General features: G+C 43.0%; 1 protein-coding gene across 12 annotated transcripts in view; it reads right to left on the reverse strand.

The window, feature by feature from the left end:
* Nucleotides 1-24,920, reverse strand: part of WNK2 (WNK lysine deficient protein kinase 2) — a 193,768-nt gene that overhangs the window by 110,090 nt on the left and 58,758 nt on the right. The window lies entirely within an intron of this gene.

Here is a 24,920-nt window from a genome sequence, read left to right on the forward strand (position 1 = left end):
AATTGTACATATTAGACAAAGCAACACAAGTAAACAAAAAATGCAGTTTATAAATGAAGGTCTTTATTATTAAGAAAAAAAGAAATCCAAACCTACAGGGCCCTGTGTGAAAAAGTGATTGCCTCCCCCCTAAAACATAAACCAAAGTTAATTTATCATATCTTTGGGAAGCCGAGTTCACATTCCCTAGCCACACCCAGGCCTGATTACTGCCACACCTGTTCTCAATCAAGAAATCACTTGAATGGAACCGGCCTGGCAACGTGAAGTAGACAAAGATAATGGTTTTATTTTGTTTGTAGCTTTTGATGATCTTTTTAACTCATAGTATAGTAGATGCTAAGCTACATACAGACTTACAAAAAATACAAAAAAGAAACACAAAGTTTGGTGGATTCAACAATAAGGTCTCCAAATGGGAATAAAGGTGAACACCTGTTAAACCATAATACAGATGGCCATACAAGGGCAATCCCTGCATGATTATTGGCTGTCTAACAGCTGTGAAACTTGTGGGGTGGGAACTCGAGCATGGCGCTCGAGCATCAGCAATACTTGATGCGTATCCGAGCACCCAAGATGCTCATGCAGGTGGCGAGCACGAGAGTTTATCACTAACTTTTCCAATATCGGTTTGTCCCAACTAAATTGTATTAAATATAACTTTTCTTCTTCGGAAGCCACCACAAAATAAAAAGTCCTTTTCATCCTGCCTAGTCCACTAGCCATCCAGGGAACCTCTCATCATGAAAATTCTGTCCAACCCATGGGCAACACTGTAAGAAGTAGAAGAGCCAAGTAGATTGATCAATAGTTTTGCGGATAAGGAATTGATGTATCTTGTGACTTTTTGATGGAAAAATCCCTGCTCATTCTAGACTTGGGAGTCCAGTAATTGTTATCTTTCTGACATTAGTGTCGCCCACTGGACTCCTAAACTCAGAATGAGCAGGGATATCCATCAAAAAGGTCACAAAATACAATTAATCCTCATGTACAAAATTATATATCAATTTTCGTAGCTCCTCCTGCCTCATACATGATGCTGGCAGATTAGAATACTTGTTCAATGTGACAAGTTTGCCTAAATTTTTGGTGAAAAGGTAGATTATTATTATTATTATTATTATTAACTGAATATTTTAAGCAATAGGATTATAGAAAAGATTAAATCCCTGAACCCACGTCCTTTACAGACTACATCAATTCATAATAACAAGAACTACACAATCCAGAGATTATTCCTGTCTTGAGAAATGCAGCAGATACATTTTGGAACCAGTTTATTACCAGCTTGTCATTTACAAGAGCTATAAAAGTTTCCGCAAAAAGCGGTGACCTCAGCAAAATGGCATCTACATTCTATGCAGTGAATAACGGAAGCCTTTACGAGGCAGCTGAGCTAATGCCCAATACCCCTAAAGTAATTACTGCCCAGGGAATCCTAAAGACAATCTTACAGAATACTTATTAACAAAAATCAATCCCCTCCATTACACACACCACACACCAATATTTGGAGTGAACCTCAATGGTATTAAGCTATGCAAACCCTGCTCCTTCAAACAATGAAAAAAAAAACCACCCAAATTATTGCATGGAAATAATAATAATTTTTTTACATGCCTACGTAGTTAATTTGCGGAGTCCATTTTACAACTCACAAGGATTTTCGAGGATGTGTTTTCCTTTAAGGAGAAAGCCACACACCTTTCTATTTCTAAGGTTAAAAAGTCCCCTCTCATTGTTGGAAAATGGACTCCTCTCTCACTTAATATCTAATATTGTCTATGGGACTGATCCCAAATGTAGACGGTCTGGTGGAAGGAGACTCAATAATTTATGCATACTTTTGATTTGCCGATATTCTCTTTTTTCCCCTGAATTTGCCTTATCAGATTGGTCTCCGGTAATACGTAATATTCCGCAAACTAGAAAGAATAAATGGAAGCTCAGTGTGCAAGGAGCGGCAACACACAAGAAGTATTCTGCAATGTCGGAACCAAGAATCACCACCCGATAGGTCTCTTGTTATAAGTAAGGTTGAGACGTTGCTTGATAGAGAAAGAAAACAAAACATTTTTGGAAGTGTGACAAAAGTGTATTGACAATAATGACAACCTTAGGGTTCATTAACACCTACGATATTTCCATATACGAGAAAAATTAACATATTATTCCGGTTTTGAGGTTTTCTCGTACCTAGAGAAATAGAAAAAAAACAATTCCTCGACCTTCTCCAGTCCTACAGTCCATGGAAAGTAGACTGCGCTCAGAGACTAATTTTTTAATGAAAACATTGACGATTTTGATCTGACCCTTGGACCAAGATTGGACATGTCTCCGCGATTTTCCACGGACCGAAAAAAATCAGAAACATGTGAATGGCCTCAAGTATGAATGTTATCAGTGAAAAGCGCACATGACACTCGTATGTGAAAATCGGAGGTGTGTATGATTTCTTACATTAACATTTCCAACTTACCAATTGGTGAAATTAATAACTGTTGGGGAGATCCCCATTAATGAAGCGCAATATTGTACTGACATGAACCTGTCAGCCCCCATCGCTGGTCACGCGCCATCACTGGAAGCCATGCCATGTCAAGCCCAAACCAGAATCTAGAACAGTAGTTTGAGCCATCAATAAACTACTTCGCCAGCTTTTCATCTACATGCACTATTTGCCATTTAACACTAGAATTTTCAATGTGGGAATGGCATAATGACTATCGCTTCAGATGGAAAAAAAAATAATTAGCTCCCATATTCCCATATAAAGAGGGGTCCAAATCTGAGATGGAACAAGTCTTGGATCATTTAGAGTCTTACTTCAACAGAGTGGTCAAAAACTTGTGTAACTTTTTCTTGAACATTTAATGGCGTTGTCATTTGTACATGATATGTAGTAACATTCCTGCAATTGTGCTTCTGTTTGACGTCTATGATAAATTGAAAAAATACAATATTCATCGTTTATAGTAGGCCTTTTCACCATTTGTTCTGCTTTATCTTCCTTCCACGAATAGGAGATGGAGGAATAGATAATGCTCACGGGTTTTGCCTAGGGCTCTCCACATACTTTAATCCTCCGATCCGGCAGGCATTATGCTTGGGTAAATATAGGACACATACTTATGGATATTTAAAAGGTTATTTTAAGAATATTTCAACCTAGCAATTAAATATTAACCAGTAAATATGTTACTACATAACTGGGCCGATTTGCCATTTAAGTATTTTTTTGGGGGGGTATACTCCAAAGCTAGGACCTTCATTATCTAGCAGAATGAATTGAGCACTGCAGCTATTAACTGCAGAAAGTGTATGAGAACACGATGCGAGGAACCTGATTATGTGTTTTTTTTTTGTTTTTTTTTTAAATGGGCCACACAGGGATAGTTAGGTTAATGCGTTGAGGCGGTAGGCCAGTCTGAACAAATGCGTTTTTAGGGCACGCTTAAACCTGTGGGGATTGGGGAATAATCGTATTAACGTGGGTAATGCATTCCAAAGAATCGGCGCAGCACATGTAAAGTCTTGGAGACGGGAGTGGGAGGTTCTGATTATTGAGGATGCTAACCTGAGGTCATTAGCGGAGCGGAGGGCACGGGTAGGGTGGTAGACTGAGACCAGAGAGGAGATGTAGGGTGGTGCTGAGCCATGGAGTGCTTTGTAGATGAGGGTAGTAGTTTTGTACTGGATTCTGGAGTGGATGGGTAGCCAGTGTAATGACTGGCACAAGATAGAGGCATCGGTGTAACGGTTGGTGAGGAATATGATCCTGGCAGCAGCATTCAGGACAGATTGGAGCGGGGAGAGTTTGGTAAGAGGGAGGCCGATTAGTAGAGAGTTACAATAGTCCAGACGGGAATGAATAAGTGAGACAGTAAGAGTTTTTGCAGAGTCGAAAGTAAGAAAAGGGCGAATTCTAGAAATGTTTTTGAGATGCAGATAAGAAGAGCGAGCCAATGATCGGATGTGGGGGGTGAATGAAAGCTCGGAATCAAGGATGACACCAAGGCAGCGGGCATGTTGCTTTGGAGTAATGATGGAACCGCACACGGAGATGGCAATGTCAGGCAAAGATAGGTTAGTAGAGGGAGAGAACACGAGGAGTTCAGTTTTTGACAGGTTCAGTTTCAGATAGAGGGAGGACATGATGTTAGAGACAGCGGTAAGACAATCACTGGTGCACTAATCAATGGGCTACTAATGTTGCACATGTTTAGGCTTCACCTACACTATGCAATCAAAATTTGACAATTGCGTTTGAAAAACAAGTGCCCATGACTTGAGACCATCTACATAACATTATGGCCTCCAGGACTTTCAAAGCTGCAGTTGGAAAAGTGGCTTTTGTCATGGTCTTCGGTAAGGAAGGTTGGACTCAAACTGTCCCTGGAACCCTAACTATCCCTGTCACGTGGGTACTCCTGAAGGTAGAGAGGCCAGAGGCTCCAACCTTATAATGCTCCTGTTAGACCCTGATCTGTCTCCTCCCCCACTCCATGAGGCACAGGACAGAAATGTAAGGTAAACAAGACACAAACAGGGATAACAGAAAACCTATAGCATACAAATGCAAATATAGGGAGGAGGATAAGCAAACAGCAACAGCAAGAACACTACAACAACAACTCTACTCCAGCTACTTAGGTTTAGCACACAGCACAGGAAGATAAATCTTTCACCGGCAGGAAGAAGGTCTGACCAGTTTTCATAGGTAGAGGTAATGACCAGATCAGAAGCAGCTGAAATTGAGCTGCATGTTTCTGACCAGCATAGAAAGTGTCGTTAATCTCTTCAGCACCAGAGGAAACAATTTAATATGGGACACAAATCACACCATCTCTAAATAAGACCTGTGATTCATTATCCGATGTGACTGTCTAACTCCAGATCTTCCAGGGGGATCTGACACCCACGTGACAGGTTTGATACCCTGTCTGCCAAAATCTATACAGTAGAGTAGATGGCTATTAATAATATACTTTCTAAAAGAAAAGCCATGTCTTGCTTGCAGAATGCAAAGTATCGGTATTAGAAGTTGAACGGTTTCCTAGGACCACAGTATCTTGGAAATCATCAGAGGTTACAAAGTGATTTATTCATTTAATCCACACTGTTCAAGCACCGAGGCCCCGATGGACAGATGTGTGGAGATTTCTCCAGCAAATTAAAGAGCCACAGTTTCCTCTTGGGAACACACAAGTGGAAAACAGGCAAAAGGTCTCTTGAAAAGCTACAAAATGATCTGTAGCCAGCGGTGCTCTTAGAAGCAAAAACAATATCATGTTAGCAATGGCGACTGATCGGAATCACAGTGAGAAAATGTCTTTGTAGACTTTAGCACACGGTCAATAATGAGGAAAAGGTTTGGGGAAGATGTAAAGTGTCACAAACAAAAAGACACCTATAGCATTTTGATGCCTGGAGCTGGCTTTTTATATCTCACAGAATCCATAGCTTGTCGGACTGTATACTATGTGTTCGGCAGACATACCCTGAATAGTGGAACCTTACACTGGTATTATAAGGGCACTGACTAATGTGGGATGCAGAGTCAAAAGGATTCTCCCCTGTGTCACCAGGGACCCTAGCAAAGAAGTTGGGACTTAACAGGAAGGATCCCCATATCCTGGTCATCCAAGGAATGAGATGCAACAACAATGAAGACCCCAAAAATATAGTCGGATGGCAGCGGTCATTATATTGTGTGGTCACCAAGAGACCACAAATCAAGATTAGTTATAAATAGAATAGACTAGAAAAGCAATCCTGAAAAGTTTATTAACCAAATCCCTGCATGTCTCTATATTGGAAACCCATTATATAAGAGCCATCTTCTGCAACAGAGTGGGCGACTTATCAGGACCACTGACCAAGCTAAAAACCAAAGATGGAACATCACCGCTCCACCTTAGATGACGGCGGCAACAGGAAGCAATGACGTCCTGGTCTTCGAAGACCATCGGAGCAGCCTGAGCCAGCTTCACAAGGTTCATACCAGGCGAGTATGTTATTTTCAAGCCAGCCATGATGCCTGTAAAGTTTCTGATGAGGCTGGACGTCAACTTAATTTTAGTTTTTTTGTTGTTGTTGTGGCGCAACAAGGAAATTGAGCACTTACTTGTAAGGAAACCTGGCAGTAACAGCTGATGAAGGTTTATGCAAACCTTTATGGTCCTATTGGGCATTTCCACAAATAACCAAGAGATATATGTTCTCAGTGTTTTTTTTTTTCTAATGGTATATCAATATATATCATTCTGGGCACCATTACCATTTATAAATATATCAAGTGACAAAAATACAACACTTTTTATAAATGCGCTCCAGCAGAAATGCAGCACTTGCATCTAGCGCAAAGCAATGACATATACCGTATATACATATATATATATATTTTTTTTTTTAAAGAGTTCGTTGATTACACAATGCCAGTGGTATATTTATAGATGTTGGGTTTTATAGAACAGTAGAATAGCAGTACTATGCTGGAGCAGGATGAGAATGGTGGAGAACCAGGCTGTTTATTATCTTCTGCCTGAACTCTGCAGAGACAGAAGATGATAAATGAAATCTTAGTCGCTGGTATTAGTAACGAGAAACAAGGAAAAATATATATCGCTACAAGGAATAATCTCTTATAGAAAACCAAGTGTGCAATGTAGGTGCTAATATTTGCACATAGGTTTCTCCCAAAATTTGATATCCTTCCCATAGTCTTAAAACTTGTGGATCCAAAGGGCTCTTGAGCCTGGCATCATCAGTACGAATGTAATGCGGTCACCTTAGTGCCAAGAGATGACTTTCTATGCCTTGCATTCAATTTGGTGGCGTTATCACATTGTAACTATAGGTCTAAACGTCTGCGCATCTCTCTATGGACCTCCCGGATTGGTAAGTGGCAGGCCAATAAATAATCCTGCTAGCGCTAAAAGGGGTCACAAAATACAGAACCCATTACTAAGAACGTACAGACCACACTTTTGTAGTAATGAACTCATGTTCTTCACTTTGCATTGTTAATAATTAAAAAAATACATAAAAAATAAATATATATATATATATATATATATATATATATATATATATATATATATATATATACACACATATATACACATATATACACATATACATACACACACACACACACACACACATACACTGTATATATACTGTAATCCTTACATATTATTCCTAAACACTCTTTTTCGGTGATTACTTTGTATCTCCGTTCATGCTGCACCCACACACACAAATGATACCCCATTTGAAAGGTAAACATGCCCCCTTCTGCAAGAAAATAGCTAAACAAACCACACATCCACGATGTGGTCACAAAATACAGTTTAAACATTAATTTTCATATACCTGCAGTAAGGAAAAATGACCTGCAGGTGGCACCACAGTACCCCAAAGCACTACCACAAAGCTGCTTACAGACATCACAAACAAATCCTAACATTTGCCTTGGGGGCTTTCCAACTTGCCGGACTCCTTGCACAGCCGATTTCAGGCACATTGGAGGATTGCACACTTTACTGCAGGTGAGTCACATACACATATGCAAACAGTTGTAAACATGCACTGCCTATTCAATTGCACACTTGCTCTGTTTATACTCCACCAACACACAAAAATGATACACCATATCAAAGGTCAATTTACCTGAAGGTGGCATTTACATTGGGGTCTTTCCAGCTTGCTGAAGCCCAGCCCAGCCTATTTCAGGCAAATTCGAGGATTGCACACTTCATTGCAGGTGAGACACATATGCAAACACATTTGTAAACATGCACTGCTTTTTCAGTGATTACTTCTCCCCACACACACAAATAATACACCATTTAAAAGGTAAACTTGCCCCTTTCAGCAAGAAAAGACACAACCAACACATTCATGATTTGATCAATAAATACAGTTTAAACATTCATTTTCAGAAACCTGCAGAAAAAACAATAACTTGCACGTGGCAACACAACCTCAAGACATTTTTTAGCCTCTACTTATCAAACCAATTTATTGTATTACCAATCTACATATATAAATACCTCTCTGTGTTCATCATCTCATTAAATACATTTACATTTGACCAGCTTGATTTTCCTTAAATTGCCTGTGCCCCCGACAACCAATGTGCGAAAATTTTGCACGGGCCAACTAGTATATATATTACCATAATATATATAAGCATGTACAGAAGCATAATTGGATCTATGTCAATAGCTGTAAAATCCTGAATGTCAAAATGAACATTTTACGATTCTACCTAAAAAGTGAGGAGCGCTCACGAGTCCAAGTGTATTCAGACCCCACTCACCCAGTCTCATTGAAAACTGCAGCTTGTGCTGAGCAGTGCGAGATCTCAGCAGGAAGGAGGGACACTGAGAAAGATCAATCAGGTTAGGTGGGTGGAGATTGAGAAACTTAAAAAGGATTATACAGCTCATCTGACTAGGATTTTAGTATAAACAATCTGTTTCTCTCTACCCACTAAGCCTTATAGCTCCTTAGTGTCCCTTCTCCCTGCTGAGAACTCACACTGTTCAGTACAAGCTGCAGCTTTCAGGCTGGGTGGAGATTGAGAAACTTTCTACAAGGATAATACTGTCCACCAGACATGGATTTTCAAAGTAAATGGCTACTTTTTATTCAAAAACGTCAAACAATGGTCTATAATGATTCTATTTCTATAGCGCCAACATATTCCGCAGTACTGTACAATACAGACGGGACATGTAAAAACTATAGAAGATATTATAGAGTAACTCATTCAACTCATACGCTGGTGATGTGTTGTGGTGATATGGCATTATTAGTGGATGTGGTATGGTGTCAGGATGCAATGTTTTGCTCAGTCAGTCAAAGACAAAAGTATATACACATGGCATCACTTAGATTCAGGCGCAGCAGCTGAGTTTTCCAAGGCAAAGCTGCAGGAAAACGCTATGTACTGTAGATGGAAGGAGGGATTAGCTACAGGCAGAGCTCCTCCTGTCTACATAGAATCTTATGAGCACCAACTGTCATCTCCTATTTCAATAACGAGAACGTGGCGTCGAGATAAAGCAAAAATATAAATGCACTTAAAATCTTTGGCCCCACCATGATGCACCGAGCACCTGTACTTGGTTTGGACAGTCACATTCTGTGCTGACATAGTCCTTTTAACTGGCACTTTTATGTGGCTTTTTCAGGGGTTTTCCAGGTGAAAACCACCTGAAGAAGACGCCGTGTGCGCATAACCTTAAGTTGGTTTCATACATCAGATTTTTTTTTTGGCACATGTGCTGTTCGTTATCCTTAATGATAGATCACGGGGCCATGACAAATCAATAAACCTTTGATAAATTGATTGCCAATGTTGCCAATCAAACTTGCCAATGGAACAAGAATTGTAAAAACTGATGCAAGCACCAAAAATAAGGCCAGCACAAAAAAAACAAAGGGTGAAACCGGCCCTACAGAATGGCTCAAATTTAGAGTAGATGGTTACTTATATATAATTGGAAATCAGGCAATTATATCACTTATATCATTAAGTCAATGCAGCAAAACAACTCCGATCAATTCCATTTATACTTCGCCATAGGTATTGTCATTGTTCAGTGCAAAACCCCATTATTCTTCCACCACGTCCACATGCTGCAAACCCCATTATTCTTCCACCACGTCCACACCCTGCAAAACCCCATTATTCTTCCATCACGTCCCCGTGCTGAATTACAGAGAAACTCCCCCCATCAATTCTCACCTTCTACAACTATTCAGTCATTTGTAAATTAAGATCTTGGCAGGAAGATGCACCAAGATCCAGATCTAAATCCAGGGGATCACGTCATCAATCTCCTCCCACCACACTACACACTATGCTGGTGTACACAATTCATACAAAAGTCTTACAAAAGGGAGAATATTACATCCACAAATCCAATGTCAGAGGGGTCTCTCAGATGATGACGACACTGCGGAGTGTGGGACTTTCTAGAAAACAATCCTCATTATCCTGCAGCAAAGTTTATCACTTTTACAGCCCAGCTTAAAGTCTTGCAAAAACAAAACAATACAAAAGAAATGGGACAATAACATTACTGTAGCTTTCCGGGGGGTACTAGCTTTCATTGACGAGACCAAGTAAGGGCTTGTTCCCATGTCTCATATGAGTGTTATCCAGCTGTGCACATTCTGATTTATATCTTCAGAATGAGCATTGGATCAAAATCAACAGTGTAAGTCTAGGGGTCCAAGAAAAAAAAAATAGACTGCACTCGGATGACATCTGAGTGCAGTCCGATTTTCAGAGTGTCAAAAAGGAGAGGGTGGAAAACTTTTCTTTTTCTCTCCACATACGAGAAAAACTAATCAAACTCATCGGTCTGTTTTTTTCATATGTGAAAAATACTGATAATGGAATGAGCGCTTAGTACAGGAGTACGAGGCCATGTTCTCATGCTGCATTATTGACACATTGAGTTTTACTTTTGTAAAAAAAATTAAGCAAAAACGTAGTGTTTTACAGTTCCAGCAAAGGTGAACTAAATTTATGAAGTCTTATGCACACGGATTACTTTTTCCTTAGGATGTATGCCCATGATCGGGAATAGTAATATGTGTTGCTAGTGCGTTTACGCATTTGTTTTTAGCCTTGTTTTACCTAATAAATACATACAATCATTTTTTTTTCTTTTAAATGAAATAGGGTCCACCCTATTTTTGATAACCAGCCAAGGTAAAGCAGACAGCTGTGGGCTGATATCATCAGGCTGGGAAGGTCCTTGGTTATTGAGCCTACTCCAGCCTAAAAATAGCAGCCAGCAGCCGCCCCCAGAAGTGGCACATCCAGGGGCGTAACTACCGCGGTCGCAGCGGTCGCCATTGCGACCGGGCCCCGCAGGTCAGGGGCCCCGGGCCGGCAGGTCTGAGCAGGGCCAGGCTGGCCATCGGGCACTTCTGGCAAATGCCAGAAGAGCCGATGCCAGTAGTGGGCCGCTGCACTGTTCCTCCCCCGGAACCCCCCCCAGTGCCGCCGCCGCCGCCGCATTTAACTATACCGGCGTCTATGACACCGGTATAGTTCAATGCAATGATGGGAGGAGAGAGCGTCACCTGACGCTTCCTCTCCCATCATTCCCCGCTCTGCCTCTGACAGTACACTGCGGGTGCGCGATGACGTCATATCATCGCGCACCTGCAGTGTCCTGGGCAGACTGCAGCCGCCAGGAGCAGCGCGGGCAAAAGGAAAGGTGAGGAGAGTTTTTTTTTTTTTTTTCTTTTTAACCGGACTGTGGGGCCATTATCGGGGGGGGGGGGGGGGGGGGATGAGATGAGATGTGGGCTGTGCTCTATATATCCCTGTGCGGGCTCTGCTGTATATACCCCTGTGGGGACTCTGCTGTATATATCCCTGTGCGGGCTCTGCTGTATATATCCCTGTGCGGGCTGTGCTGTATATACCACTGTGCGGGCTCTGCTGTATATAACACTGTGCGGGCTGTGCTCTATATACCACTGTGCGGGCTGTGCTCTATATACCACTGTGCGGGCTGTGCTGTATATACCACTGTGCGGGCTGTGCTCTATATACCACTGTGCAGGCTCTGCTGTATATAACACTGTGCGGGCTGTGCTCTATATACCACTGTGCGGGCTGTGCTCTATATACCACTGTGCGGGCTGTGCTCTATATACCACTGTGCGGGCTGTGCTCTATATACCACTGCGGGCTGTGCTCTATATACCACTGTGCGGTCTGTGCTGTATATACCACTGTGCGGGCTCTGCTGTATATACCACTGTGCGGGCTGTGCTGTATATACCACTGTGCGGGCTGTGCTGTATATACCACTGTGCGGGCTGTGCTGTATATACCACTGTGCGGGCTCTGCTGGATATACCACTGTGCGGGCTGTGCTCTATATATCCCTGTGCGGGCTGTGCTGTATATACCACTGTGCGGGCTGTGCTCTATATACCACTGTGCAGGCTCTGCTGTATATATCCCTGTGCGGGCTCTGCTGTATATACCACTGTGCGGGCTGTGCTCTATATACCACTGTGCGGGCTGTGCTCTATATACCACTGTGCGGTCTGTGCTGTATATACCACTGTGCGGGCTCTGCTGTATATACCACTGTGCGGGCTGTGCTGTATATACCACTGTGCGGGCTGTGCTGTATATACCACTGTGCGGGCTGTGCTGTATATACCACTGTGCGGGCTCTGCTGGATATACCACTGTGCGGGCTGTGCTCTATATATCCCTGTGCGGGCTCTGCTGTATATACCACTGTGCGGGCTGTGCTCTATATACCACTGTGCAGGCTCTGCTGTATATATCCCTGTGCGGGCTCTGCTGTATATACCACTGTGCGGGCTGTGCTCTATATACCACTGTGCGGGCTGTGCTCTATATACCACTGTGCGGGCTGTGCTCTATATACCACTGCGGGCTGTGCTCTATATACCACTGTGCGGGCTGTGCTGTATATACCACTGTGCGGGCTCTGCTGTATATACCACTGTGCGGGCTGTGCTGTATATACCACTGTGCGGGCTGTGCTGGATATACCACTGTGCGGTCTGTGCTGGATATACCACTGTGCGGTCTGTGCTGGATATACCACTGTGCGGTCTGTGCTGGATATACCACTGTGCGGGCTGTGCTGGATATACCACTGTGCGGGCTGTGCTGTATATACCACTGTGCGGGCTGTGCTGGATATACCACTGTGTGGGCTGTGCTGGCACCCAACACCATGTTGCAGTGCAGGAGATTCCTGCAACAGTCCGAGGCGTATCTAGGGGAAGCGGGGCGGGGGAAGGTGGGGGGGTTGTGGGGGCGGGGGAAGGTGGGGGGGGGTAGGGGGGGGTAGGGGGTGGGGTAGGGGGGGGGGGTAGGGGGGGGCCCCATTTGGAAGTTCGCACCGGGGCCCATAACTTTGTAGTTACGCCACTGGGCACATCACATTAAATGCGCCACTTTTTAAATAAAAGACATATATAGAGGCATAGAGGAATGACAATATAGATTGAGAACATTTTTTGGAATATAAAAATATGTATATTATAAAAATGATTCATTTTTATTTAAAAGAATCGTGTGGTCTACTGGATTCAAGGATAATTTGAAGTTGGAAGTTCGCACCGGGGCCCATAACTTTGTAGTTACGCCACTGGGCACATCACATTAAATGCGCCACTTTTTAAATAAAAGACATATATAGAGGCATAGAGGAATGACAATATAGATTGAGAACATTTTTTGGAATATAAAAATATGTATATTATAAAAATGATTCATTTTTATTTAAAAGAATCGTGTGGTCTACTGGATTCAAGGATAATTTGAAGGCTGGAAATGATATTCTGGCAGAAAATTGCATCACATCCATCACCTGCCAACATGGCACTGTGGGCATAATGCATTCAGGGCACTAATGGCCCAAAGCAGTCACTTTGTTCCTGAAGTGTTATCAATTTCTGAACACTAACAGGAATCTTGATCTTCTTCCAACAAATCAACTAATGCGCATCCAAACAAGGATCGGCTCCATGAAGAAAGATCCGGCGCTGACAAGCAAATATACAAAAAGCATCCAGAAGCGTCAGAAGTATTGATCTGGCAAGAAATAAAGTCCATCCCTTAGGAAAAAGAAAACTATATTATACCAATATTTTAATTTATCCAACGATTGGTCCCTGGAGCTGTGGGTCAGGACCCAGTGTACAAGGAAAGTAGGAAATTATGGCCAAACTAAACACCAAGTGTAGGTTCAGGTGTAGTGATGAGCGAACGTCCTCGGATAAGGTGTTATCTAAGCATGCTCGGGTCCTAACTGAGTGTCTTCTGTGTCACATTACTGAGGTGACAGTTGGTGTTTTTAAAACTCAATGGAGAGGGGAGGAGCTACACACATTCTGCTGCAAGTTCCCCTGTGGACAACCCTGGTAATGCACTAAAAGGGATATAAACTTCAACCTTAATTACGTTTTTCCAATGTGTCCATCATTCTATTTTTTTTTTTTTTTTAAGTTGTCTATCTGTCAATTTAGTATAATTAGGCCAGACTAAAGAAGTCCAGATCAGCAAATTAGCCGGACTGTCCTAATACGAGCTGATGGCGATCATATGCTGCGGGGAAGATGGTGTTGTGACGATGGAGATGGGTCCGATGTCAGAGGCGAGGACAGATGTGCCGAGCAGATGTTCCAGATTACAGAACTGGGCATTTCTTAAACCTTTCATTGCGCATTACCAGCAGCTAAAGCTAATGGAGGTAACCTTTTATATATATATATATTTCTTTTTTGTGATATTATGCCTGTTTTAAAAGGCCATATAAAGTGCAACTTGAGACCAACAAACTTCAATTAAAAGGAATTTTCCATTTTTCAAAAGTGGCCCCATAATAATTATTTTACATGAATTCTGATAACTTGCCTGATCCCAATGCAACGCCTTCTCTCCGCTGCCGCTTATGACACACAGCGCCCCCCACTGATTGGCTGTTAGCAGGTCACGCGGCTGCCATTAGTACCACAGCGCCATGCGTTGTGTAGTGGCCATTATTAGGTACTGCAGGTCAGCTCCTATTGACTTAAATAACTGAGCTGCAGTACCCAAGAACGGCCACTATATGGTACATTGCGCTGCTGTGTATCGGCAAAGAACACTTTGTACTTCCAGTGCTAAGCAATGGGGGTTGTCAGGTGTCAGATACCCACCAATCTGATATCAACAGCCACATTTTATCTTTATATAGCATAGGTGCAACACCTACACGGACACGAGATAAAAATGCATTCTGCTTGCTTGCAGACAATACTGGAGGCATCCTGAGCCTCCTACCTGCTTTACACTGCAGCTCTGCTTGTTCAGCTTTGATGCTTTGTATGAGAACATCCACAATAGACTCATGTTGGAAATGCTTATACATAAAATAATGTAAATTATAAAATAAAACTATATTAAAAAAAATGGACTTTCAACCAGATTGTCCTTGAAAACTAATTTACAGTCGTTATTGCACGATAAACCTATTATATGATGCTGCACAGCCACAAGTAGTAAAAGGTTTAATAAAAACATTTCTCATTTGTTTAAATTGAACTCTTCGTGTTTATAAACCAAGTAAAATGCCCAAATTTCCAATAAAATCTCAAGAAAACTCCATGCAACGCAACTGGGCAGACAGAACCAAGGCTTTGTTTCACCTGTTCTTGATCAAGATGAAAAGGTTTATTCCCATCTTCAAAGATGGATATTATTGGATAGAACTTGTAAAAACAAGGAATTTTTCAATTTACTGCTTATTAAAAATTTTAGCTGTTCTTGAGATATTAACACTTTTCAGTTCGTTACTTAGGCGACCGACCACCGCTGTTATCCAGCTTGCAGGTATTGCACTGAAGCTGGCAGAGAATAAGGAGGTAATAGCTCGCTCCAACGATCCTGGTCAACTTTAAAACAGTGCTTACAAGCTCAAAAGAAAGAGAAAAAAAAGAAAAAGCTTTTTTTTATATTATTATTTTAGCACCATTGATTCCATGGTGCTGTACATGAGAAGAGGTTACATACAAATTACAGATATCACTTACAGTAAGCAAACTAACAATGACAGACTGATACAGAGGGGCGAGGACCCTGCCCTTGCGGGCTTACATTCTACAGGATGGTGGGGAAGGAGACAATAGTTTGAGGGTTGCAGGAGCTCCGGTGTTGGTGAGGCGGTAGCTTCGGTAGTAGTGAGGAGGCATCGGGGTCAGTGGCTGTAGGCTTTCCTGAAGGAGGTTTCAGTAGTCGAGGTGGGAGATGATGAGGGCATGCACAAGCATTTTAGTAGATTGATGGTTGAGGAAAGGATGGATTCTGGAGATATTTTTGAGCTGGAGGCGACAGGAGGTGGAAAGAGCTTGGATATGCGGTTTGAAGGACAGGGCAGAGTCAAGGGTTACTCCGAGGCAGCGGACTTCCTGTACGAGGGAAAGTGTGATGTCGTTAATTGTGATAGATAGGTCAGGTAAGGAAGATCTATGAGATGGAGGAAAGATGATGAGTTCAGATTTGTCCACATTGAGTTTGAGGAAGCGAGAGGAGAAGGAGGATATGGCTGATAGACACTCTGAGATTCAGGACAGCAGAGAGGTGACTTCAAAGATAAAGCCGTGTGCACTACTACTGGTGGTGCCCAGGTAGGTTCCCACACCATGTGATACTAAAAGAAAGAACCTGGCACTCAACTTAATGCTTGTGAGATTTTAATCGTAGTAGCCAAAACGTTTCGGTCCTATATCTGGACCTTCATCAGTTACGTACTATGATGAAAAAAGTAAATGACTGTAGTGTCATATAAGGCACAGCATGGTCTGCGTCTGGTATTTGCGCAGATAGGTTGAGACAAGCGGGGATTCCGTGTCTGGACACAAGCACAGCACCTATCAGCGTGAATAAGTCCATTCTGTGTGCCTAAACCTATCTGCGCAAATACCAGACGCAGACCATGCTGTGCCTTATATGACACTACAGTCATTTACTTTTTTCATCATAGTACGTAACTGATGAAGGTCCAGATATAGGACCGAAACGTTTTGGCTACTACGATTAAAATCTCACAAGCATTAAGTTGAGTGCCAGGTTCTTTCTTTTAGCAGAGAGGTGACGTCTGGGCCAGAGAGGTAGATCTGAGTGTCATCAGCATAAAGATGGTACTGGAATCCATGGGACTTTATGAGTTGTCCCAGGCCAAGTGTATAGATTGAGAAGAGTAGGGGTCCTGTTATGGACCTGGTGGTTAGGAGCACCCGAAATGACCTGATGGTTAAAATGGAAAACCTGGGACAAGCTCTGAGGAAGTGGTAACTCTACTGACCGCAATCCCTAATCCTATCACACACACTAGAAATAGCCGTGGAGCATACCTAACTCTCCCTAGACGCCTCTTCACAGCCTAAGAGCTAACTACCCCTAAAGATAGAAATAGCAGCCAACCTTGCCTCAGAGAAATTCCCCAAAGTAAGGTAGCCCCCCACAAATATTGACTGTGAGTTAAGAGGAAAGTAACAAACACAGGAATGAAACAGATTTTAGCAAAGGAGGCCAAATCTTCTCTAGAAAGACAGAGGATAGGAAAGGGAACTATGCGGTCAGTATTAAAAACTACAAAAATCACGCAGAGTGTGCAAAAAGACCTCCACACTGACTCACGGTGTGGAGGTGCAGCTCTGCACCCTCAGAGCTTCCAGCTAGCAAGGAAATATCATAATAGCAAGCTGGACTGGAAACATAACATGTACTGAGAAATATATTCAAAAACCAATGAACAGCAAATGAACTAGCGAGGACTTAGCTTCTGCTGGAGTAGACAGGTCATCTGAGAAATCCAAGAGAGATCTGAACCAGTACTGAGACATTGACAGCTGGCATGAACTAACGACCTGGGCAGAGTTAAATAGGGAAGCCAGCAGCAGCAATAACGAGGGCAGCTGAGAAAGCCAAGCTCAAAGATCAGCAGTTCCACTGAAAGCCACCAGAGGGTGTCCAAGGACAGAACTCACCAAAGTACCATTCACGACCACAGGAGGGAGCCCGAGAACGGAATTCACAACAGTACCCCCCCCCTTGAGGAGGGGTCACCGAACCCTCACCAGAGCCCCCCGGCCGATCAGGACGAGCCAAATGAAAGGCACGAACCAAATCGGCAGCATGGACATCGGAGGCAACAACCCAGGAATTATCCTCCTGACCATAGCCCTTCCATTTAACCAGGTACTGAAGCGTCTCGAAATAAGAGAATCTAAAATCTTCTCCACCACATACTCCAACTCCCCCTCAACCAACACCGGAGCAGGAGGGTCAACGGAAGGAACCATAGGCGCCACATATCTCCGCTACAACGACCTATGGAACACATTATGGATGGCAAAAGAAGCTGGAAGGGCCAAACGAAACAACACAGGATTGATAATTTCAGAAATCTTATAAGGACCAATGAAACGAGGCTTGAACTTAGGAGAAGAAACCTTCATAGGAACATAACGAGAAGACAACCAAACCAAATCCCCAACACGAAGTCGGGGACCAACACAGCGACGGCGGTTAGCAAAACGTTGCGCCTTCTCCTGAGACAACGTTAAATTGTCCACCACGTGAGTCCAAATTTGCTGCAACCTGTCCACTACAGAATCCACACCAGGACAATCAGAAGGCTCAACCTGCCCTGAAGAAAAACGAGGATGAAAACCAGAATTACAAAAAAAAGGCAAAACCAAAGTAGCAGAACTAGCCCGATTATTAAGGGCGAACTTGGCCAATGGCAAGAAGGTCACCCAATCATCCTGATCAGCAGAGACAAAGCATCTCAGATAGGTCTCCAAGGTCTGATTAGTTCGTTCGGTTTGGCCATTTGTCTGAGGATGGAACGCTGAAGAAAAACACAAATCAATGCCCATCTTAGCACAAAAGGACCGCCAAAACCTAGAAACAAACTGGGAACCTCTGTCCGACACAATGTTCTCCGGAATGCCATGCAAACGAACCACATGCTGAAAAAATAATGGAACCAAATCAGAGGAGGAAGGCAATTTAGGCAAGGATACCAAATGGACCATCTTAGAAAACCGATCACAAACCACCCAGATGACAGACATCCTTTGAGAGACAGGAAGATCAGAAATAAAATCCATGGAACTATGTGTCCAGGGCCTCTTCGGGACAGGCAAAGGCAAAAGCAACCCACTGGCACGAGAACAGCAGGTTTGGCCCGAGCACAAGTCCCACAGGACTGCACAAAAGAACGCACATCCCGTGACAAGGAAGGCGACCAAAAGGACCTAGCAACCAAATCTCTGGTACCAAAAATCCCAGGATGACCAGCCAATACTGAACAATGAACCTCAGAAATAACCCTACTAGTCCATCTATCAGGGACAAACAGTTTCTCCACTGGACAGCGGTCAGGTCTATCAGCCTGAAACTCCTGCAGCACCCGCCGCAAATCAGGGGAGATGACAGACAAAATCACCCCCTCTTTGAGAATACCAGCCGGCTCAGAGACTCCCGGAGAATCAGGCAAAAAACTCCTAGAAAGGGCATCAGCCTTCACATTCTTAGATCCCGGAAGGTATGAGACCACAAAATCGAAACGGGAGAAAAACAGTGACCATCGAGCCTGTCTAGGATTCAACCGCTTGGCGGACTCGAGGTAAGTCAGATTCTTGTGATCAGTCAGGACCACCACGCGATGTTTGGCTCCCTCAAGCCAATGTCGCCACTCCTCGAATGCCCACTTCATAGCCAACTCCTCCCGATTGCCGACATCATAATTACGCTCAGCAGGCGAAAACTTTCTAGAAAAGAAAGCACACGGCTTCATCAAAGAGCCATCAGAACTTCTGAGACAAAACAGCCCCTGCCCCAATCTCAGAAGCATCAACCTCGACCTGAAAAGGGAGCAAAACATCTGGCTGACGCAGCACAGGGGCCGAAGTAAAACGACGTTTAAGCTCCTGAAAAGCCTCAACGGCCGCAGGGGACCAGTTCACCACATCAGCGCCTTTCTTCGTCAAATCAGTCAAAGGCTTAACCACACTAGAAAAATTAGCGATGAAGCGACGGTAAAAATTAGCAAAGCCCAGGAACTTCTGAAGACTCTTCACAGATGCAGGTTGAGTCCAATCATAAATGGCCTGAACTTTAACAGGGTCCATCTCGATAGTAGAAGGAGAAAAAATGAAGCCCAAAAAGGAAACCTTCTGAACTCCAAAGAGGCATTTAGACCCCTTCACAAACAACGCATTAGCACGAAGGACCTGGAACACCATCCTGACCTGCCTCACATGGGACTCCCAATCATCCGAAAAGACCAAAATATCATCCAAATATACAATCATGAACCTATCCAGATACTTCCGGAAGATGTCGTGCATAAAGGACTTAAACACGGATGGGGCATTAGAAAGCCCGAATGGCATCACCAGGTACTCAAAATGGCCCTCGGGCGTATTAAATGCTGTTTTCCATTCATCGCCCTGTTTAATACGCACAAGATTATACACCCCTCGAAGGTCAATCTTGGTAAACCAACTAGCCCCCTTAATCCGAGCAAACAAATCAGACAACAGAGGCAAAGGGTACAGAAATTTGACCGTGATTTTATTGAGAAGGCGGTAATCTATACAGGGTCTCAGAGAGCCATCCTTCTTGGCCACAAAAAAGAACCCTGCTCCCAACGGTGACGACGACGGGCGAATATGTCCTTTCTCCAAGGACTCCTTTACATAACTCCGCATAGCGGCATGTTCTGGCACAGATAAATTAAACAGTCGGCCCTTAGGGAACTTACTACCAGGAATCACATTAATAGCGCAATCACAGTCCCTATGAGGAGGTAGGGCACTGGACTTGGGCTCATCAAATACATCCTGGTACTCCGACAAAAACTCAGGAACTTCAGAAGGAGTGGAAGAAGAAATTGACATTAAAGGAACATCACTATGTATCCCTTGACAACCCCAACTAGACACAGACATTGATTTCCAATCCAGTACTGGATTATGAACCTGTAACCATGGCAAACCCAACACGACAACATCATGCAAATTATGCAACACCAAAAAGCGAATATTTTCCTGATGTGCGGGGGCCATGCACATGGTCAGCTGAGTCCAGTACTGAGGTTTATTCTTGGCCAATGGCGTAGCGTCAATCCCCCTTAAGGGAATAGGAATCTGCAAAGGCTCCAAGAAAAAACCACAGCGCCTGGCAAACTCCAAGTCCATCAAATTCAGAGCAGCGCCCGAATCCACAAATGCCATAACAGAGTAGGACGACAATGAGCAAATCAGAGTAACAGATAAGAGAAATTTAGGCTGTACCGTACTAATGGTGACAGACCTAGCGAACCGCTTAGTGCGCTTAGGACAATCAGAGATAGCATGAGTGGAGTCACCACAGTAAAAACACAGCCCATTCTGACGTCTGTGTTCTTGCCGTTCAGCTCTGGTCAAAGTCCTATCACATTGCATAGGCTCAGGCCTCTGCTCAGAGGACACCGCCAAATGGTGCACAACTTTGCGCTCGCGCAAACGCCGATCAATCTGAATGGCCAAAGACATTGACTCATTCAGACCAGCAGGCGTGGGGAACCCCACCATAACATCTTTAAGGGCTTCAGAAAGACCCTTTCTGAAAATTGCTGCCAGGGCACACTCATTCCATTGTGTAAACACAGACCACTTTCTAAACTTCTGACAATATACTTCTGCCTCATCCTGACCCTGACATAGAGTCAGCAAGATCTTTTCTGCCTGATCCACAAAATTAGGTTCATCATAAAGCAATCCAAGCGCCAGAAAAAATGCATCTACATTAAGCAATGCAGGATTTCCTGGCTCAAGGGAGAAAGCCCAGTCTTGCGGGTCACCACGCAACAAAGAAATAACTATCTTTACTTGCTGAATGGGGTCACCAGAGGAGCGGGGTCTCAGAGCAAGAAACAGTCTGCAATTATTTTTGAAATTCAAAAATTTAGATCTATCCTCAGAAAACAAATCAGGAATTGGAATTCTAGGCTCTAACATCGGATTCTGAACTACATAATCTTGAATACTCTGTACCCTGACAGCGAGTTGATCCACACAAGAGGACAAACCCTGAATATCCATATCTACACCTGAGTCCTGAACCACCCAGGGGTTAAGGGGAAAAGAAAGACAAAACAAGCAGCAAAGAAAAAAAAATTGACTCAGAACTTCTCTTTTCCCTCTTTTGAGATGCATTAACACTTTGTGGGCCAGCTGTACTGTTATGGACCTGGTGGTTAGGAGCACCCGAAATTACCTGATTGTTAAAATGGAAAACCTGGGACAAGCTCTGAGGAAGTGGTAACTCTACTGACCGCAATCCCTAATCCTATCACACACACTAGAAATAGCCGTGGAGCATACCTAACTCTCCCGAGACGCCTCTTCACAGCCTAAGAGCTAACTACCCCTAAAGATAGAAATAGCAGCCAACCTTGCCTCAGAGAAATTCCCCAAAGTAAGGTAGCCCCCCACAAATATTGACTGTGAGTTAAAAGGAAAGTAACAAACACAGGAATGAAACAGATTTTAGCAAAGAAGGCCGAATCTTCTCTAGAAAGACAGAGGATAGGAAAGGGAACTATGCGGTCAGTATTAAAAACTACAAAAACCACGCAGAGTGTGCAAAAAGACCTCCACACCGACTCACGGTGTGGAGGTGCAGCTCTGCACCCTCAGAGCTTCCAGCTAGCAAGGAAATATCATAATAGCAAGCTGGACTGGAAACATAACATGTACTGAGAAATATATTCAAAAACCAATGAACAGCAAATGAACTAGCGAGGACTTAGCTTCTGCTGGAGTAGACAGGTCATCTGAGAAATCCAAGAGAGATCTGAACCAGTACTGAGACATTGACAGCTGGCATGAACTAACGACCTGAGCAGAGTTAAATAGGGAAGCCAGCAGCAGCAATAACGAGGGCAGCTGAGAAAGCCAAGCTCAAAGATCAGCAGTTCCACTGAAAGCCACCAGAGGGTGTCCAAGGACAGAACTCACCAAAGTACCATTCACGACCACAGGAGGGAGCCAGAGAACGGAATTCACAACAGGGTCCTAGAACAGATTCTTGACAATAATGTTCATGAATCAGTGACAAAGTTGAAGTTACGCAGGGGATGGATCTTTCAGCAAGACAATGATCCAAAACACCGCTCCAAATCTACTCAGGCATTCATGCAGAGGAATAATTACACTGTTCTGGAATGGCCATCCCAGCCCCCAGACCTGAATATCATTGAACATCTGTGGGATCATTTGAAGAGGGCTATCCATGCTCGGCGTCCATCAAACTTAACTGAACTGGAATTGTTTTGTAAAGAGGAATGGTCAAAAATACCTTCATCCAGGATCCAGAAACTCATTAAAAGCTACAGGAAGTGACTAGAGGCTGTTATTTTTGCAAAAGGAGGATCTACTAAATATTAATGTCACTTTTCTGGTGAGGTGCCCATACTTATGCACCTGTCAAATTTTGTTTGAATGCAGATTGCACAGTTTCTGTTAGTACAATAAACCTCATTTCAAGGCAGAAACATTACTGTGTCCAACAGTTATTAGATATATGAAACTGAAATAGCGGTTGCAAAAAAAAAAAACAATTTTTATAAAACATTAAGCTTAAGATTAATAGGGGTGCCCAAACTTTTTCATATAACTGTAAATCATTAGGGAACTAAATATGGGTTGTGCTAAAAAAAAAAAAAAAAATCCTTGGATCATTACTTGCCATCCATGAGTCCAATGAGGTGCAGCTGCTCCGATTTCTGTCTGCCGTTGACGGTGCTGCAGTCAATCATTGCACTCAGCGGCTCTGCCGATGTACACGAGACGAGCCATTGAGCTCAGTGATGAGATGACCAGTTGGGGTGGATGCTGCCAATATAGAGACACGGGTGAAATGTTGGGGAGCTGGAGCTATGGTGGGCACTGGGTTTGCCATTTTACATTATAGGGACTGTTTTTTTAATCCCCTTTAAGCCTCCGTCATAGTACAAACCTAAAAAGGGTCATAGATGAAGTTAGGGAATGTTGGGTAAGACTTGTTTATGCAAACCTGGCCATAAAAAGCCAAAAAAAAGGTCTACATGTATCCTGTCAGATGGAGTAATGTATGGAAACGATGCTCCCTCCGCCCATCAGGACTCCAAGATCAGCAGCTTGGACTTCATCTTATAGCCTTTATATCACACGCTGCGTCTGTGGCGTTTGTGTGACACATAAAGCATGTTCCCAGCTTCCATTATAGCGGAGATCTAAACAATTCCGCTCCGACACCCGTCCCATAAACAACAAACCAATTACACAGGGAAATGAAGCAGAAGGAAGAGAAAAATGGAAGTTAGAATTGATTCTAGAATCAGTTAAAAAAGGAGCAATAAATACTTTTCCAAGGGTGAATTGTCACTCCCCAAACGCAGAAAACGTATTTAACATTGGAAATGGGAGCAAACCTTAAAGCCAACCATAAAAAGGTCACACCGCCCGAGGAAGGCCGCAAATCAATTTGATAACTTTGCGAAAAAGAGCCATCTAAATGCCAACCTCGTAATACGCCCTTCCCGCGAAGGGTACCCTATAAACTAAAGGGACATTAATACATTATAGGCCCAGCCATATAACATGCCGCCATCTAACTACAAACTAACCTAGTATTCAATCCCGGGCTGCGGCAGTATGTACGGCAAGGCGGTTATACATATAAACCAATTCTATTTTCTGAAACTTACCGACACATCATTTCACCCTTTAATGACCACTCATTTTTTCAGTATTTATCAGAGGCCATACCTTTATTCCTTTCATCACATTTCTAGTCCGTTTTGGGACGCATATTAATCAGTGTAATTTTGCACACACAAAAAAAATGAAACACTGAGGGGTTTTTTTGTTTTTTTTTTTAACTCTTCATGTGTTACATTAAATGATCTATTGAATTAATTCTCCATTAATGTGATTATTATATGTACGTTATGTAACAAAATATATTTTCATGACTAATTGGATTTTTTTAGTCGTTTTTTTGCAGATATTTTAGGATCAGGACAAAAAAAAAAAAGCTCATATAAAAAGGTTTCTGGCAATCCTTTTACTTTTTCCTGGGGTGTCTGCGGGACAGAACTAACCTGTGACCTGGGTCTGTTAGGACCCCCAGCAGCTTTGTTATGGCGGACAAAAGATGGATCCTTGTAATCGGTGACTGAGAAACTGTCCCAATGTGGCTTCAAAATACTGTATACGGTGATGGCCACCATTTGTCTTCTTAAAAAGGGGATGTCTCAATTCTTTAAGGGGAATATTCATCAAGTTTTTGCCACCTAATTTATCTT

Source organism: Ranitomeya variabilis, chromosome 8, assembly GCF_051348905.1.
Source record: "Ranitomeya variabilis isolate aRanVar5 chromosome 8, aRanVar5.hap1, whole genome shotgun sequence".
NCBI classification, from domain to species: domain Eukaryota; kingdom Metazoa; phylum Chordata; class Amphibia; order Anura; family Dendrobatidae; genus Ranitomeya; species Ranitomeya variabilis.